Source organism: Phascolarctos cinereus, unplaced genomic scaffold (assembly GCF_003287225.1).
Source record: "Phascolarctos cinereus isolate Bilbo 61053 unplaced genomic scaffold, phaCin_HiC Scaffold_726;HRSCAF=1367, whole genome shotgun sequence".
Lineage (NCBI taxonomy): Eukaryota > Metazoa > Chordata > Mammalia > Diprotodontia > Phascolarctidae > Phascolarctos > Phascolarctos cinereus.
Window position 1 is genome coordinate 427,295,663 of NW_027556098.1, and position 16,238 is coordinate 427,311,900.

The following is a 16,238-nucleotide window of genomic DNA, read 5'->3' on the forward strand; positions in this document are numbered from 1 at the left end:
ATAGGGCAACGGCTTAAAAGGATGATCAGGTCAAGAAATGAGAGAGATCTTGATGTGTTTGTAGGTAGCAGGGATGGATCCAGCAAGCAAGAACTTTAGAATCAGGAAGAGAAGGGGCAGGTCATCATTGAAGGGCCATGAACAAGCTGACAGATGTTTAGCTAAGGGTGACCAGAACACAAATGGAGCTGGAGAACCATGCCATTCCTTAGTGACTGGGCAAAACTGGTGATACTAAAGCAATGTAACTACTATATATATATATATATATATATAAAAGGGGGTGGGGATTAACATTAGGAAAGTATAAGAACTGCCTAAAAAAACCAAAACAATTTGTTTTATTAACTAGAATTGATAGTTGGAATCAATAAAAATGAAGATTTCACCCTTCCCAGGAAGCATGACAGAAGGCAAACGTCATAACAATAAACATAAATGGTCTGAATTTCTGCATTAAATGAATGGAATTAAGCAAAACACGTCATCATGTTGCTTAGTGGAAATCCATTTAATGCAAAGGAAGAAACTCTACCAATGGATATCACCTCACTGATGTCAGTATTCCCTCAAAGGATACGGATCACAAGCCACACTCAGTTCCTTTCTCCAATAGTTTTCCTAAGGGGTGGGGAGGATGCAATGACCACAGCTCTGCTGGGCTTATATCTGTTGCCCGCAACCAGACTGTACACCGAACGGAGAGGCGTGAAATAACTTATGACATGGGCCAGGCAGAGTAGAATTACTGACTCAGTTTATTCATCTGAGGGCACAGAATATATAGGGAAAATCTAGCCTAACTTCAAAGAGTCCTCCCCGTGAGATACTCCCCAGAACATCTGCTGAGGATGTAACAATCATGAATTTCCTCCTTATCAGGGTTCCTAGATTGGGCTGTAGATTCCAAGGTTTTCCCAGGCGCCTAGGCGCCACCTGCATAGAGGAGTAAATATGTAAACCTAAGGTTCAAAGAGAGAGAAGGGATATCTCAGAGACCTCTTTATCAGGAAGGAATTTGGGGAGCCGTACCACTTAATCCTTGAGCCCTTTGGGGTGAAAGCCTGAGCAGAGGTCAAACTCTGCCTTGGATCTTAAATCCTTATCAGACTCTTAAGATCGGCCCTCAACATATATCTCTCCTGTTTGATATTGACGGTTACAGGGTCATCTCTACTATTTCATCTTTTAAGAGAATTTATATGATTTTGAGACATACCTCAAAGATGAATTGGAGAAAAGTCTTTAAGGCAGTATTTTGCTCTCTCAACCAAATGATTCTCTCTAGTCATCAAAAATAAGTGTGGAGAATCTTGTATTCGCTAATCTTTTAGTCAGAGGCATGATGGCAAAAATGGGGTCTATTGTGGAGTGTGACTTATGACACCTTCTCCCTTCTGATACTCAAGCAAAGAAGAGCCTTACTGAGTACATGAATTATTCTTATAAGTTTTTTATATAATAGGAAAACAGGTATAATGGGACAGTCATAATTGATGCTGTCTTGGTCGCCATTTTTCAGGAATGATTAAGCCCATGAGTCTTTTTGACTTTGATATTTCTGATGGATAGGCCTGAGAATTCTGTGTAGTCTGCACTCATTCTTAATCCCTGAACCATACTTCCCAACATTTTTCTTCATCCTTGCCTATCCCCACGTTTGTGCTCATGGCACTGGGTATCTAAAATACACGCTGACTTAATTTGGAGGATCTTATTGAGGTCTTGTAGAATTTTTCTGCCTCTTCATCCTCTGCAATCACGGGCAGCTAGCTGGCCCTAGAGTCAGGAGGACCCGAGTTCAAATCTGGCCTCAGACACTTGAAACTTACTAGCTGTGTGACCCTGGGCAAGTCACTTGACCCCATTGCGTAGCCCTTCCCCTCAAAAAAAAATCCTCTGTGATTGATATCGGTACCTAAGTTGAAATCAATTTCATGACGGTCTTTTTTGAAAATACTTATCATTAGCACAGAAATAGGAAAAATCCAACTATCTCATGAAATGATATTTCTTAGTGCCTTCAGATACATGGAAAAAATCCAATTTTGCTAAATTCTACATTTACCTCTCTAAACAGAACCTGTGAGCCATCCTTCCACTTAGCTGCACCTTCCTTTTGTCTTTTGGTTTCATACCTGTAGTAAGAATGTCCAAACTAACACCATTAAATTCTTCCACTGGTGTGTCCACTTTTTGGTCACTAGAAAAAGATCTCATACTAGAGCCAAATGAAAACTTAAAGACAGCCTCAAAACTCTGGTAGTTAGGACCCTCAATCCCCCTTTTTGACAGTCACCACTATCTCAAAATCTAAAGCCATACAGGCCTAGAGGCCAGTTTATATTCTGCTTTATTAGGTTGCCGTGGCCAAAGAAATTATCACCAAGTGGCCAGCTTAATGGTGACATGCCCCTGGCTGCTTAGGCTGGTTATCGCAAAGCAGACACAGTCTGTTACTCGGGCCACATTCAAAGTCTTTGCAGCATGGTAGAACCTTCCCAAACCTGCACTCTTAGGCCATAGAAACCAGGAACCTGTGGTCACTTCCACAGCACAATGAGGCCTCAGATTAGGACTTCAGAAACACAGCCCAATTAAATTGGAAATAGCTAGGTTTTCAACCTAGTATGAATCCTCTAGTACGACTGAGGTGTGTGCTCTGAGGTTTAATAAGATATGGATGGTGACTGAAGGCTTTCCCACACTCATTATATTTATGAGGTTTCTCTCTAGTGTGAATCCTCTGGTGTTTAATAAGGTTTGAACACTGACTGTAGGCTAGCCACATTCATTGCATTGATAAGACTTCTTTCCAGTATGAATCCTTCCATGTACAATAAGGTGTGAGCAATGACTGAAGGCCTTTCCACACTCATTACATTTATAAGATTTTTCTCCAGTATGAACTCTCTGGTGTTGAATAAGGTGTGAGTGGTTACTGAAGGCCTTACCACATTCTTTACATTGATAAGGCTCCTCTCCAGTATGAATTCTCTGATGCTGAGTAAGGTGTGAGTGTCAACTAAAAGCTTTCCCACATTCATCACACTTAAAAGGCTTCTCTCCAGTATGAATCTTCTGATGTTGAATAAGGTTTGAGAATTGAGCGAAGGTTTTTCCCCTGTATGAATCCTTTCATGAACAATAAGATGTGAATAATGACTAAAGGCTTTTCCACATTCATTACATTTATAAGGCTTCTCCCCAGTATGAATTTTCTGATGTTTAAGAAAATCTGGGCATCAACTGAATGTCTTTCCACATTTATTACAATGATAAGGCATTTCTCCAGTATGCATCCTCTGATGCTTAGTAAGTTGTGAGAGGTTGCTAAAGGCTTTTCCACATTCATTACATCTCTCTGGTATGAATCCCCTGGTGTTTAATGAGGTGTGAACACTGACTGAAGGCTTTCCCACACTCATTGCATTGATAAGGCTTCTCCCCTGTGTGAATCCTCTGATGTTATATAAAGTGTGAATGATGACTAAACCTTTCCCACATTCATTGCACTTAGAAGATTTCTCTCCAGTACTGATTCTCTGATTCTGTGTAAGATGAGAACTCTGTGGCAAGGCTTTCATACATGACTTACATTTATACATTTTCTCTCCGATATGAATGCTCTGAACAACAATAAGATTTCTGTGGTTACTGAAGCCTTTCCCACATTCATAACATTCATGTTTCCCCCTAAGATAAACCTTCTGATGCACAGGCACGGGCCTCACAAGTCTCTCCTGGCTTCCTTGCTTCTTTAACGGGTTCTCCCATCCTCTGTCATCTCCCCACATAGAACTGCAAAGATTAACCCTTCTGAGTCTTTCTAATATCAGGTCCTGGGATAGTTCATTCTCTGCAATGGCTTGCTTTATCTCTGTCCTTGAATCTGAGTCTGAAAGAAATTAAAATAACTTGTCAATATCCACCTTTCCCTGCGACTATAGAAAGGAAACTGCTATAGTGAAAATGTGGCAATGCAACTAGAAATGACGCCCAAAGGCGAGCAGCATTCAGTGGTGAACACCATTAGACACGTCTTTGCATCATGAGGTGAGAAAGGGAATCAGCAAGAAATCAATGAAGAAGCCAAAAACAGGAGGAGGGTGGGAGGCAATTCACATGCTAGGTAACTACAGAGGGTTGGAGGACCCTGCTGGGAGAAGCAGAATGTGGAGATTTGGAGATAAGCTATGGTAGGACTGGGTCTCTAGGCTCAAAAGGCTAAAAGCTACCTCAGTAATTTAAGGAGAACAGGAGAGGAAGTACAAGGACATTATAGAGCTAGGGGGTCAGGACCTCATCATTTCATGCCCGTAAGCCACACATCACTATGGAAAGAAAATACCATGTAGCAGAAGGAGGCTTAGGTTTGGGTCAGAAGACCTATATTCAAGTCCTAGCTCCGTCACCTCTGAGCTCTGGAATCTCAGACCAAACTCTCATCTGTTAAATTCTAGGATTTAGAGGAAGAGAGACCTCAGCTTCTACCGGGAGAGACTCCTCACTCTAACATACTGAAACATACTGGGTTCAGAACCTAGCCCCTCCCAAGCCAGCACAACTTTGATGTTAGACATCACATCTGAATGCCCCTTAGAGGCTTCCACTCACTCTGTTCCTAGTTCTTTGCTCTGGGATTAAACAGAACAGGCCTAATTCCGCTTTCCAGTGATAGCCCCTTATCATGTCACCCCTAAACCTTCTCTTCCCCTGGCGGAACATCCCTGGCTCAGGGCTGTCAGTCACTTCTCAGAGGATATGGATTCAAGGCCCTGAAGTGGAATAAGACCAACTCCTTCCTGGTGACACTTTGATAATCTGAATCAATATGACAACCACACAGCCACTGGTGAAACAGGGAATGGAAATAAAGGAACTGCACTGTGTTCAAAGATGTCCTTGCCCTACACACACTTACACACACACACACACATACACACACACTCATACACACATTCACATATACTCACACCCACCCACATACACTGGTGAAACAGGGGATGGAAATAAAGGAACTGCACTGTGTTCAAAGATATCCTTGCCCTACACACACACACACACACACACACACACACACACACACACACACACACACACACACTCATACATACCCACACACTCATACACACATACACATACACTCACACCCACCCACACACACACTCACACATACACTGGTGAAACAGGGAATGTAAATAAAGGAACTGCACTGTGTTCAAAGATGTTCTTGCCCTACACACACTCACACACACACATACACACACACACACACACACACACCCATACCCACACATATCCAGAAGCCTATCAAAGTGCATAGCTATGCCATATGTAAAAAGAAGACTGTTCAGTGCTCTCTGATTCTATTTCCCCTTATTTAAACAAGTCAAATCTGTTTGGCTGAGTGACTGGTTTTGGTGAAGAGGGAGTTCATTACAGACACAGAGACATGGTGACATCCAGCGAGCTAGAGGCAAGAGTGCTCAAGCTCAGAATCGGCCGATCTTGGTGAGGGAAGCCAAAGACTCTAAGAGTCACTCCACCAAGTCCTCCTCCAACATGGGCGTCATTATGGTGTGGAAGCCACGTGGGCTCTCCAAGGCACAGTGTCCTTTCCTTCTGTAGGGATGGTGGCAGAGGGGCAGGAAATAGGGTAGAATCTCCTGATTTCTAGACCATCGTCAAACTTGAACATGAGATCCTCATCTGAGGGCCTATATGTGGAAACGCTGCTGGAGAAGCCAAACCACACCCATAATGACACTGTTGCTCTACATGAAGCTGCTAACCAGTAGGATGGCTCCCACGAGGAGAAAAGACCAGAGTTGGTAGGGTGCTTGCATTATATGCCCAGGGGCCACAAGAAGCAACTGCATGGGGTCCTGGGTCATTGAGTATTGCAGTACTGAAGATAAGTGCTTGCTCAAGACCGCCATGATAATAATGGCTGCTCACACAGTAATCCAATCGTGGCTCCTGAGGGCTTACAAAATCTACAAATGACCTAATGAAGACTTGACAAATCAAGTCAGCACACACTAAGAACATGTGCCTTCAACACAAAGATGGAGAAAGTGAGGATGGGGAGAAAGGCACGGGAAGGGGCTCAGAAGAAAGATGGGCATCCCCCAGACCTGTGGATGACACTGGAGCCTCGTGCCCCATTCCAGTGAGAGGGGGGAGGGCTGTCCGAGGCCCTCGGGCCCACACCCTTATTTGACAGAAGCGCAGAGAGGGGCACTGATCTGCCTGAGGCCACCCAGCTAGTGTCTGAAGTAGGGCTGAAGCCCGGTCTTCTGACTCCAAGGCCATTGTGTCACACTCCCTCGTCTAAGCACCCCCAGAACACTGCTAAGTGCTGGACACAAGGAACACCAAATAACATGACAAAGAGTGAAATGAGTGCAAGGGGCCGCAGACTTGTGACTGATGTTGAAGCGATCGCTGAATCTAGAGCATCAAGCCATTGATTCATCTGAGCTGAAATCAGAAGGAATGAAAAAAGGAATAAAAAGTGGTAGTGTACAAATGGCACAATTTAACCCAGAATTTAAACTTAAAAACAGGATATGAGCAAGAGAAAGGACATCAGCTGTGTGCCCTCTGACCCAGCAATGCTGTGACCAGGCCTACATGCCAATGCAATCAAAGAAAGTGGAAAAAGACCCAAATGTACAAAAATATCGATAGCAACCTTTTCTGTGGGGTCAAGATTTGGAAGCGAAGGGGCTCTTCTCCTGCTGGGAAACAATGAAACAAATGGTGGCATGCGAATATAATACATTATTATTGTGTCATAAGAAATGAGAAAATGGAAGACTTCTATGAACTGACTTAGAATCAGGAGAACTACTTATACACAAGAACAACTCTGAAAGCCCTTACAGCCTTAACCAATGAAGTGATAAAACCTGAGTCCAAAGAATGAAGAGGAAACATGCTACTCACCTCCTGAGAGAGGATGAACTCAGAATACAAAAGAGACATCCATGTTCAGATGCAGCCAAACTACGTACATATGTACTGAAGGATTTGTTTTTCAGGTTTTGTTTCATTTTTTAAATTTGCTAAGGGTAGGAGGAGGGACAGATTAATTTAAAAATATGTGTTACTTGGAAATAAATGGCGTTGACCCTAGCTATATTTAAACTACAGATTTAACTATATAAATTAATAGCCGCAAGGAAATCAAAATAGTCCAGAAAGCACCTTACTCAGTGAACATCTGATTTACTTCAGAGAGAGAATTGTTCGTAAAATCTTACAAAGAAGGTCATGGACAATCACGATGACCACCATCTTATGAAGCAGAGAGAAATGGTGGATAGTAAGTGCCTTTAAAGAAGAGAAGGATGAAAATGGAAGAACTGTCAACAGGAGAAAAATGGAACTCTTCTCCAGTGAGGATGGGGAAAGCACCAAGTATATTAAAAGCCCCCAGTCACGGCCCCGGATGTGGTCGGGGGAGAGAAGTGACCACCAAGCCCCAGGATTCCTGAGGAGTCATCTAGGCATAGATGGAGGGCATTCTCAAGGAAGCATTAGTAGAAACATCTTGTCCAAGATTCCTGGAAGCCCCAACAGCAGAATAATCCTGCTCAATGGCCCTCTGATAATCAACATGAGGTGAGACACAGGCCTGGCAGCTGTATGCTGGCCCTTTCAATGGAGGAGATGCAGAACAGAGGCTCCTGTGTGGGGCCGCTTCAAGCCCCACAATTCTCTAGCATCCCCAAGAAGAGACCTGGGGTAGCCCAAAGGAATACGGACCGTTCATCAGCACAGGAAAGACCACATGGGTAATGCATCGGAACGTATGCATGTCTGGACCACATAGGACAAATGAACCAGGAGCTGGGCCCAGAGATGTAAAGGAGGAGAAGAGGCTGGAGAGATTTCAGGAATTGATCAGCCCCAACTTCCCTTGAAAACAAAGGCTCATCTTACCCGTTGGGCCACGTCTCCAAAGACCCAGAAAGGAGTATCACCACATCAGCAGTGAAGACGTGTGCGTTGGGAGTGAAAGAAGGCATCAAAGAACTGCCTGATAGGAAGAAGAAGGGCCAGTCACACGGCCAAGATGACAGGTGGACAGCAGGGCAAGGAAGGCCTCCAGCACAGTGGGCAGACTCCACATGGCGAGTTTTGGGAGAACACAGGCTAAGTCACACGAACTGATGACATCCCAGATGCCGTCAGCTCTTCGGGTAGGTGATCCTGGAGGAAAGATGAGGCCCGAGGAGGAACAGGACCCCTGGTCAGGGGTGGATGGACAACAGGTACTGAGCAGCAGGGAAACACACAGCTGCCCAGCTCTTATCCCCGAGGTGTCTCAAATGCAGCGAGTCCAACCCAAGCACAGTAATCCTCCCAGTGGCCCACACTTCCCTCCAGCTGCTGGGGCACCTCAACCTCCCAGCCCAGTCTGCAGCCCCCGTTTCCCATCTGGTCCCCCCTTCATCGCAGTGTCCCTCAGCAGAATCTGGCCAGGACAGCCTCTGGATATCTCCCTGCACGTGGGAGCCACTCTCCCACTGCCCCCTCTTCCGATGGAGCCTGGGATTGGCTCCTGGGATGCAGTGAAAGGGAGGAAAGCCACACCACAGCTTCTTCAGTCAAGGAGAAGGTAGGTCTCTACTTGAGGGTCATAGCCAGGAAGGACAGAGAGGGAGGAGTCTTGGAGGGGAAGCAGGGTTGGAAAACATGGATGAAGGGCCTGGAGCAGAGGAGAAATGAGAAGCTGGAGAGGAGAACCCACATGAAGTAATTCCGAAGGAAGCTCAGAATTTGAGATTCCCCAGGGTGGGATCTAAGACGGGACCAATCCTGAAGGGAAAGGGACAGAGGTGTGGGCCTGAGGGAGGCCAGAGGTCCAGGACGCAATGGGCAAAGAGGGGCCAAGCACGGAAGGAGAAGGACCTGGAGGCTGCTGGGTGGCCGCTCCAAAGGTTCTGTTCCCTTGCTCCAGCCAGGAGATCACATGGGGTTTGGAAACTGGCAGACCTGTTGAGGAAAGCGATGAGAAAGATAGTTAGAGCTGACCCCCCTGAGCTGCAGCCCAACCCCTGGGGCCTTGGAAAAGGAACCCTGGGCACTACAGAAGAAATCCTCTTTCTGGAGCACTTGATAGCCTACAAAGCAGCTCTAAGGGGGCGGTGGACCACAGCCTAACCCAACTCCAGTCCAAACTCCACTTAGACAGAGCTCAGTGCCAGGCCTGGACTGCCCTGCCTCCTGCTGTGGGCCCTGCCCTTGGGGCCCAATCCCTCCTCCAGCTAATGGCCATCAGGTACCTCCCAAGTCTTCCCTTCTCAGGCTACACCTTCCTCCTCCTATGGCATGGACTTAAGGCTCCTCTCACTACCTTATCACTGTCCTTCTTAAACCACAGGGCCCGGAACTGACCACAGTCCTCCTGCTGAGATGGGACCAGGGCACAGGGTGGTAGGACTCGGCCCTCCTCCATCCCAGAAGTTCAGCCCAAGACCCCATTCGCCGTTTCAGCCACTACGTCTCACTGGTGACTCGTACGGCGCTTGTGGCTCACTCAGACTCCCAGATTCTTTTCAGAACGATTGCTACTGATTCCTGCCTTCCCGTCTTAGACTGAGGAAGGTGCCCAAGTGCAAGACTTGACCTCTGATCCAGAGATCCACCCCATGCTCTAGCATCAGCCTGTCCAGATCTTTTGGGATCCTGACTGCCATGCCCCTCAGCTTAGCAAGAGGCAGGAAGTTTTAGAGTTGTGACCCTGCCTATGCCCTCAGATGCCATACTGTTCACCCGCCCTGTTTGACGGCTGAGGACACTAAGACCCAGAGAAGGCAGTGAAGGCCCCGACCCAGCACAGCTCTCTGGGCCGGGTGGGAGGACCCCCCATTGGAGGGCAGCCAGGTGCCCCAGCGTCAGAACCACCCAGGCTCTGCTCTGAGGAGCCCTGCTTGGAGCTCAGACAGCATTACCTGCCCACTGTATGCCAGGCACTGCCACGTCTGGGGCTGGGAACAGTGAAGGGCTCTGCTGGCCTTGGGGGTCATGGTGGGAGGGGCATGACTCACTCTGGGGGGCTGCCTCTCCTTGGAGGCCCCCGCACCACAGGAAGGTGGACCAGGCATGGGCCCAAGAAGAATGAGCAGCACAGGCCCAGGGGGCAGGACACAGGGATGGTGAGGAGAGGGCCACCTGGGGCCAGGAGGCTTCAGGGCTGTGGCCCTGCAGCAGAGGGAAGGCCCCTCCCTGGTGAGACCTTGGATTCAAGTCTCTGCTCCTCACGCACACCTCCTACCCTTGTGGGGCTCCGCTTTCCTCATCTGTGAAAGCATGCTCTGGGCTCGAGGAACTCTGAGATCCCTGCAGCACAAGATTGGTGACCCCTTGAGTCACCAAGGCCAGCAGCCCCAGGACCAAGAGCAGCTCAGCCCCCAGACACCCCCGCCTGGCCCTGAGAGCAGACACTGAATTAAGGGGTGGGGTTAGGGGGGCGCAGGAGAAGCTGCCTTACCCAGGGAGACCAGGTTCCGCTAGGTCTCCAGCATCACGTCCTAGTACAGCTGCCTCTGAGACGGGCCCAGCTGCCCCCACTCCTCAGGAGTGAAGTCCACGGCCACGTCCCTGAAGGTCACGGGCTCCTGAAACATGGAGCACATGCCTGCTGGCCCCGGAACAGAAGGACGGAGGCCCCCAGGGGACCTGGACAGGGCCTGGCTGGGCTGGGGACCCAGGGCTTTTACCAAGGGTCTCCGGGGGAAGGGAGTGGGGTCCAGATGCAGGACACACAACAGTCTCTGCCTTGAGGGGCTGATGGTCATCTTGTGGAAGGGGAGACTCAGCTGTGGCAAAGACCAGACCAGGCCGGATACCCAGACCATGGAGGCCACGTGGCTCCGCGGGCCTAGCACTGGGCTTCAGCCATGAGACCCTGTTATTCACGTGGGCTCTGCTCGTTACTACCTGTGTGGCCTGGGGGCAATCCTGGCCCTCTGTGTGCCTCAGTTTCCTTCAAGGCCCCCGTGCTCCTGGCCTCTGTTCTGAGTTTGGACTGGCAGGACCCAGGACGCCACCCCTCCTGGCTGTGTGAGCCCAGGCCGGTCGCTGGCCCTTGCTGGGCTCCTCCCCTCCCATCGGACATTGGGGGGATGAACCTGCCACACTCCCTTCCTCCCCTGACCCTGGGCACTGGGTTCCCTCTCCAGTGCCGCATCCCTAGCCCAAGGGCAGGGCCTGGCAAGGTGGGGGCACTTTGGGCAGGAAGCACAGTCTAGTGACAGAGCCCTGGCTCTGTGCCATGCCTGATGCTAAGCTAGGGAATCAATGAAAGGCAAAAAACCGGCCTCTGGCCTGAGGAGCTTCCCGTCTAATGGGGAGACCCCACAGACACCCTCCTTACGGTATGAATGGATGGTTCCTGGGGGCAGCGCCCATGGCGGGGGTGGGGGTAGGGCATGCCAAAGGTCTTGGGCAGAAGCGAGGTCTCAGTAGGGATGTGAAGAAGACCAGGGGGGCCAAGAGGGGCGCCCTGACAGAGGTGGGAGGAGGAGGCCTGAGTCACTGGTCTGTGGAAGGGGTGGGATGGCAGCAAAAGGTCTAAAGCCTGGACTGGTAGGAAGGGGCCGGGTTGAGAAGGGCTCTGGGGGGACGAGGAGCATGCCAATCTCCCCCAGCCTGTTTCCTCCTCTGTGAAGTGAAGGGACTGGAGCAGCCAGCCTACAGCCACGACCCTATGGAATCTCTGGGAACCAGCCCGCAGGCCCTCCCCAAGGGCCCCTGGGAGGAAGTACATCTTTTTTTTTTTTAATCAGGAATTTTTAATAAAATACTAGTGAGGAGATGCAGGAACATATAACAAAGATTACCCATTGAGACCAGGCTGAATGTGTAACAGGAATGAAGGGTTGTTTCAGCGTTAAGAAAACCATAAATATCATGGATCATATTAATAACAAGAATGTTATGATCATATCAATCGAAGAAAAAGAGAAACTTTAAAGACAGAACGCCCATTCCTGTAAAAACTCTAGGAATCATATTAACAAACGACCCCTTCTTTAGCATGAAAACTCCTCTTTCTCGTTCGTTCGGTTCCACACCAGGCCAACGTCCCTGAGACAGTACACTGTCTGGAGCTAGAAACACAATACGACACAAGGAAACGGCACACCAAGCCTCGCTCAGCCCAGGACTCCCTGGAGCGCTTCTTTTTTAAATTTTTATTAATTTATTTTGATTTATCAATCACTTCCATAAGCTTGTGAGTTTAAAATTTTTCTCCCCCTCCCCCCAAGACAGTGCCACAATCTGAGAGGCTTTACATATGTGTTCCTATTAAACATATTTGAGGAAGTGCATTTTTAGGAGTGAACTTCCCTCTGTCCAGGAGCCAAGAGGCAAAGGGGGCGGGCAGCCCCAAGCTGAGCCCATGCCCAGGAAAGGGATCCCACAGCTGGGACACACCCAGTGACTGGGGTCTGCATTTTAACCTATCAGGACCTTGTTCTGGTTCAAGATTCGGGGAACTCTGACCCTGCACTGCCCTGGAGAAGAGATGTCTGAGCACACAGGGGACAGCTCTCTACGCCACAGAATAATGCGCAATCCGTGCAGATGAAGGGGGAAGGCCCTGGGGTGGGCTGGCTCCCTGGAAGCCCAAGGAACAGCCTTTTCTCTCCAAGCCTCGTGGAGTCTCTCCATCTGCTAAATGGTGATAACCCTAATTGCCTCCTCCATCTCCCTGGGACAACGCAGCTAAAAGTGCTTTGCAAACCCTGAATCTAGACCCAACATGGAAGCCACTGTGGTTCACAATCACCGCGATCAGTGGGCCCACGTGTGCCCTGAGGAAGCCCCAACTCACCAGGGGAGCAGCCCTCGGGGACCCCGGGACTCCTCTCCCCTCCTCCTCTTCTGGGGGGTGGGCCGCACCCTCCATGGGCAGAGCTGGGGGAGGAGAAGGGAGCCATGAGGGAGCAGGGTCCCAGCCCTGGCAGGCCGCCTGGACCCCTACCCTCCTCTTGAAGGACAGAACCGTGGGCACGTGCTTCGGCGGCTGCTACCAGCTTCGTGCTCCTAGTGGGCTTCAGGGACAGAGCTCCTCCCGGGTGCTGGAGCAGAAAGGTCACTGGAAATGGGGGCAGGAGGGAGCCGGGGTCAGATCCTAGCCTCTGAACCTCACTGACTGGCTGTGGGGCCCTGTGTGGGAGCCTGTTTCCCAACCTGGCAAACAGGGACAAGAGCCAGAAGGGACCCAAGGCTGGCCTCCATCCCTGAGCGCTGGGGGCACAGCCGGGCACCGGGCCTGCCCCTCCATGGCCACCGCCTTCACTTACAGAAGATATGAGGAGCCGCCTGGGCAGGCCCTGCTCCTCCCCAGGGACAGCCCGACACCCAGGTCCTCCACCTGGCTGCCCACCCTGGGCAGAATAAGGTGGGGCTTAGGGGGACAGAATGACTGTCCAAAGCCCCAGAAGGCTGGCAAGGCCGGGCCAAGAAGATTCCACCAGAGCCAGGGCAGCCTCTGCTCCTCCTCTGCCCCTCAGCTGGCTTCTTCCCAGCCCCCTCCCTTCCCATCCTAATAGATTCTGTGGGATCAAAGGCCCTCCCTCCTCTTACAGCAGGGGAAACTGAGGGTCGAGCAAGGGAAAGGATGTGTCCAAGGTGGCAGAGTTGGGACCCAGGGCCCCTGACTCCAAATCCCCTTCTTACCCCCCTCCTCGAGCATCCAGGCCACCAGGGCTAAGCCATCCTCTGTGGGGGTTCACTGGGGCTGGCCAATCCCCCCTGCAGTCCCAGGGTCCGAGTCCTTGGCTGGGTCCTCTGGCCTCAGAGCTTCCTCAGGTAGATGGCTTCCGAGGCTGCTGGGACCCTGGGACCATCCCTTCAAGGGTGGCTGCTAAGGGCAGAATATGGGGATGTCAGCAGGAGGGAGCAGGGGTCTGAGGAGGTATACATGCCAGTTAAGAAGGCCATTTAATGGGCCATGTGTAGGACGTGGGGGAGCCGGGGGAGGCCCCACTTACACATCTCACTCCCCAACCCCACAGAGACAGGGCCCCAGGGCATGGGTCCCCCATAGCACTGAGGGATCTGAGGGACGCAACCCCACACAGCCCACCCCTCTCTCTCACTGTTTACCATGGAGTGGGTCTCCCATAGTGCCTGAGGGAGCTGGGGGGTGGGGTTGGCCCCCAGGAAGGCCACACAAGGACCCTCAGGACACCAAGGTGTGGGTCCCCCAGAGCACCCGAGGAGCTCAACCACCCCTCAATAAAACAGAAAAGGAGGATGGAGCTCTCTCTCCCGAGGATCCCCCTGGGCTCAGGGAGGCAGGGCAGGGCAGGGCAGGGCCCTGGCTTCTCATCTAGAAGAAGAGAATAAGGTTCAGAGGGGTTCAGCCCCCTGCCCAAGGAGATGGTCACATCCCTAGGCTGGCACTGGGCCTCCCACCCCTCAGCCTCTTATGAGTCCAGGGAGGTGAGTGACGTTCAAAGGGGACAAGTGACCAGCCTAAGACCACACCACTGCCACATATCCAGGGCTCTTTTCCAGCCCGGGTCTCTCCAGCCCTAACTCCTCTCTTTGAGCTCTGGTCTGGGAGTCTCAGCTGGATCTGGGCCAGTCGTTGGCCTCTCCAAGCCTCAGTTTCCCCATCTGTGATCCTTATGGAACCCTGCCCTGACAGGGATTTTGTGAGGAAAGCTTGGTGTTTCGTGAAGGGCCAGAGGAGGGGACGGGGGAGGGTTCTGGTCTGGGCAAAGACCTCACCACTTTATGGAGGGGAAACTCAGTCACAGGGAGGCCACAGGAGAAAGAACACTGGCCTTTCCCAGGAGGAAGTTTACAACGCTGTCCACCAGGTGAGGCCTTTCGGGACAACGCATGTTCTCTCAGGGCTGAGTCTGGCTAGGTTTTTGTCTAGAGATCACAGCCCCAAGCCCAGCCAGGAGGTGCCGGGTCACTGGCCACACCCACCAATCTCAGCCCTCCACTATGAGGCTCTGATGGGGAGGAACGACAGTGAGGTGCAATGGTCAGCTCTCAGCAGAGCCAAAGGGCCTTCACCAAACAGCAACAGGGTCCTTCTTGTGCCAGGGTGGTAGCCAAGTCCATCACCCCAAATCAGCCCGATGTCCTCCCCGAGACAGGGAGGGCCAGCCTGGGGGCCAATGGAGCGAGCTGAGAACCTAGCCCCCAGCAACCAAGCTCACCCGGAGTCAATCAATCCATCTTGGGCTTTAGCCTATAAGGGAAGGGTCGGAGATCAGCAGGGAGATGGTACCCAACCACCCTAGCAACCAGCGATGTCACCGGCCCCAGCCTTACACTCTGCCCCACTAATAATCTCAACCTGGAACATCACCAGTCCCAGCTTTATACTCTGCCCCTCTAGCCATAGCAACCGGTGACGTCACCAGCCTCAGCGCTACACTCCCACTCCAAACCCCAGCAACCGGTGACGTCACCTGGCCCCGTCTGTTTTACTCTCCTTCCCTCCTGCCCAACTCGTGAGCCCAGCCCCGGAAGCTGAGAAGTCGGTTGGGGGCCAGAAGGCCTGGGATGTTAAAGTCCACACCTACCGGATAGAAAAGCGCTTCTCTGGGTCGTGAGAAAGAAGCCGCCACAGGTAGACGGCCACTCAGACAATGCCCGGAAACGCGGAAGCCATTTGTAATGACGGACGCGGGTGCGCTCCCAACCTAGCCTCAGGTACCATAGTGCGCCTGCATTTAGAACACGCTGGACTACAGATTCCAGAATCCTTCAGGCTTCCCGTTCTTCACAGCCTGATCTGTCGCGCATGTCTAGAGTGGAGCGCATGCGAGGGTGGGGCCGAGTAGCCTCTTAGCCAATCAGATCCAGCCTGCCTAGGATGGCTTTGCGTCTCCATGGCTACAGTTCCTCCTGGGGAACTCGGAGCCTGAGGCTTTGGCTGGGAATGCACGGGTCCAGAGAGACCAAGGCACCTGGCTGGACAGAGAGCCATCAGAGGCTCTTAGAGGTCTAAGAGACCAGGAACTGATCTCAGGAAGGTGCTATCCCCATTTTACAGATGAGGAAATCGAGGCAGACAGAGGTGAAGTGACTTGCTAGGGTCACCCTGCTTAACAAGTGTCCTAGTCTGGATTTGAACTCTGGTCTTCCTGACTTTGCCACTCCAAGTAGTCCAACCTCTCTGAAAAGCATTAGAATGTGTGTGCCCCTGAAGCCAGCGGCCACACTGGGAGGCGTAAGCAGCCCCA

The 16,238-nt window shown here is 51.0% G+C and overlaps 1 pseudogene across 1 annotated transcript; it reads right to left on the reverse strand.

Moving 5' to 3' along the window:
- Window positions 1-290: 290 nt before the first annotated feature.
- LOC110197873 (uncharacterized) lies at window positions 291-15,759 on the reverse strand (annotated as a pseudogene). The gene is made up of 3 exons (XR_013482823.1): window positions 15,576-15,759; window positions 8,926-9,009; window positions 291-3,898 (listed from the first exon to the last, which is right to left on the reverse strand). The product of XR_013482823.1 is annotated as an uncharacterized LOC110197873 (transcript).
- Between the last annotated feature and the right edge of the window lie 479 nt (window positions 15,760-16,238).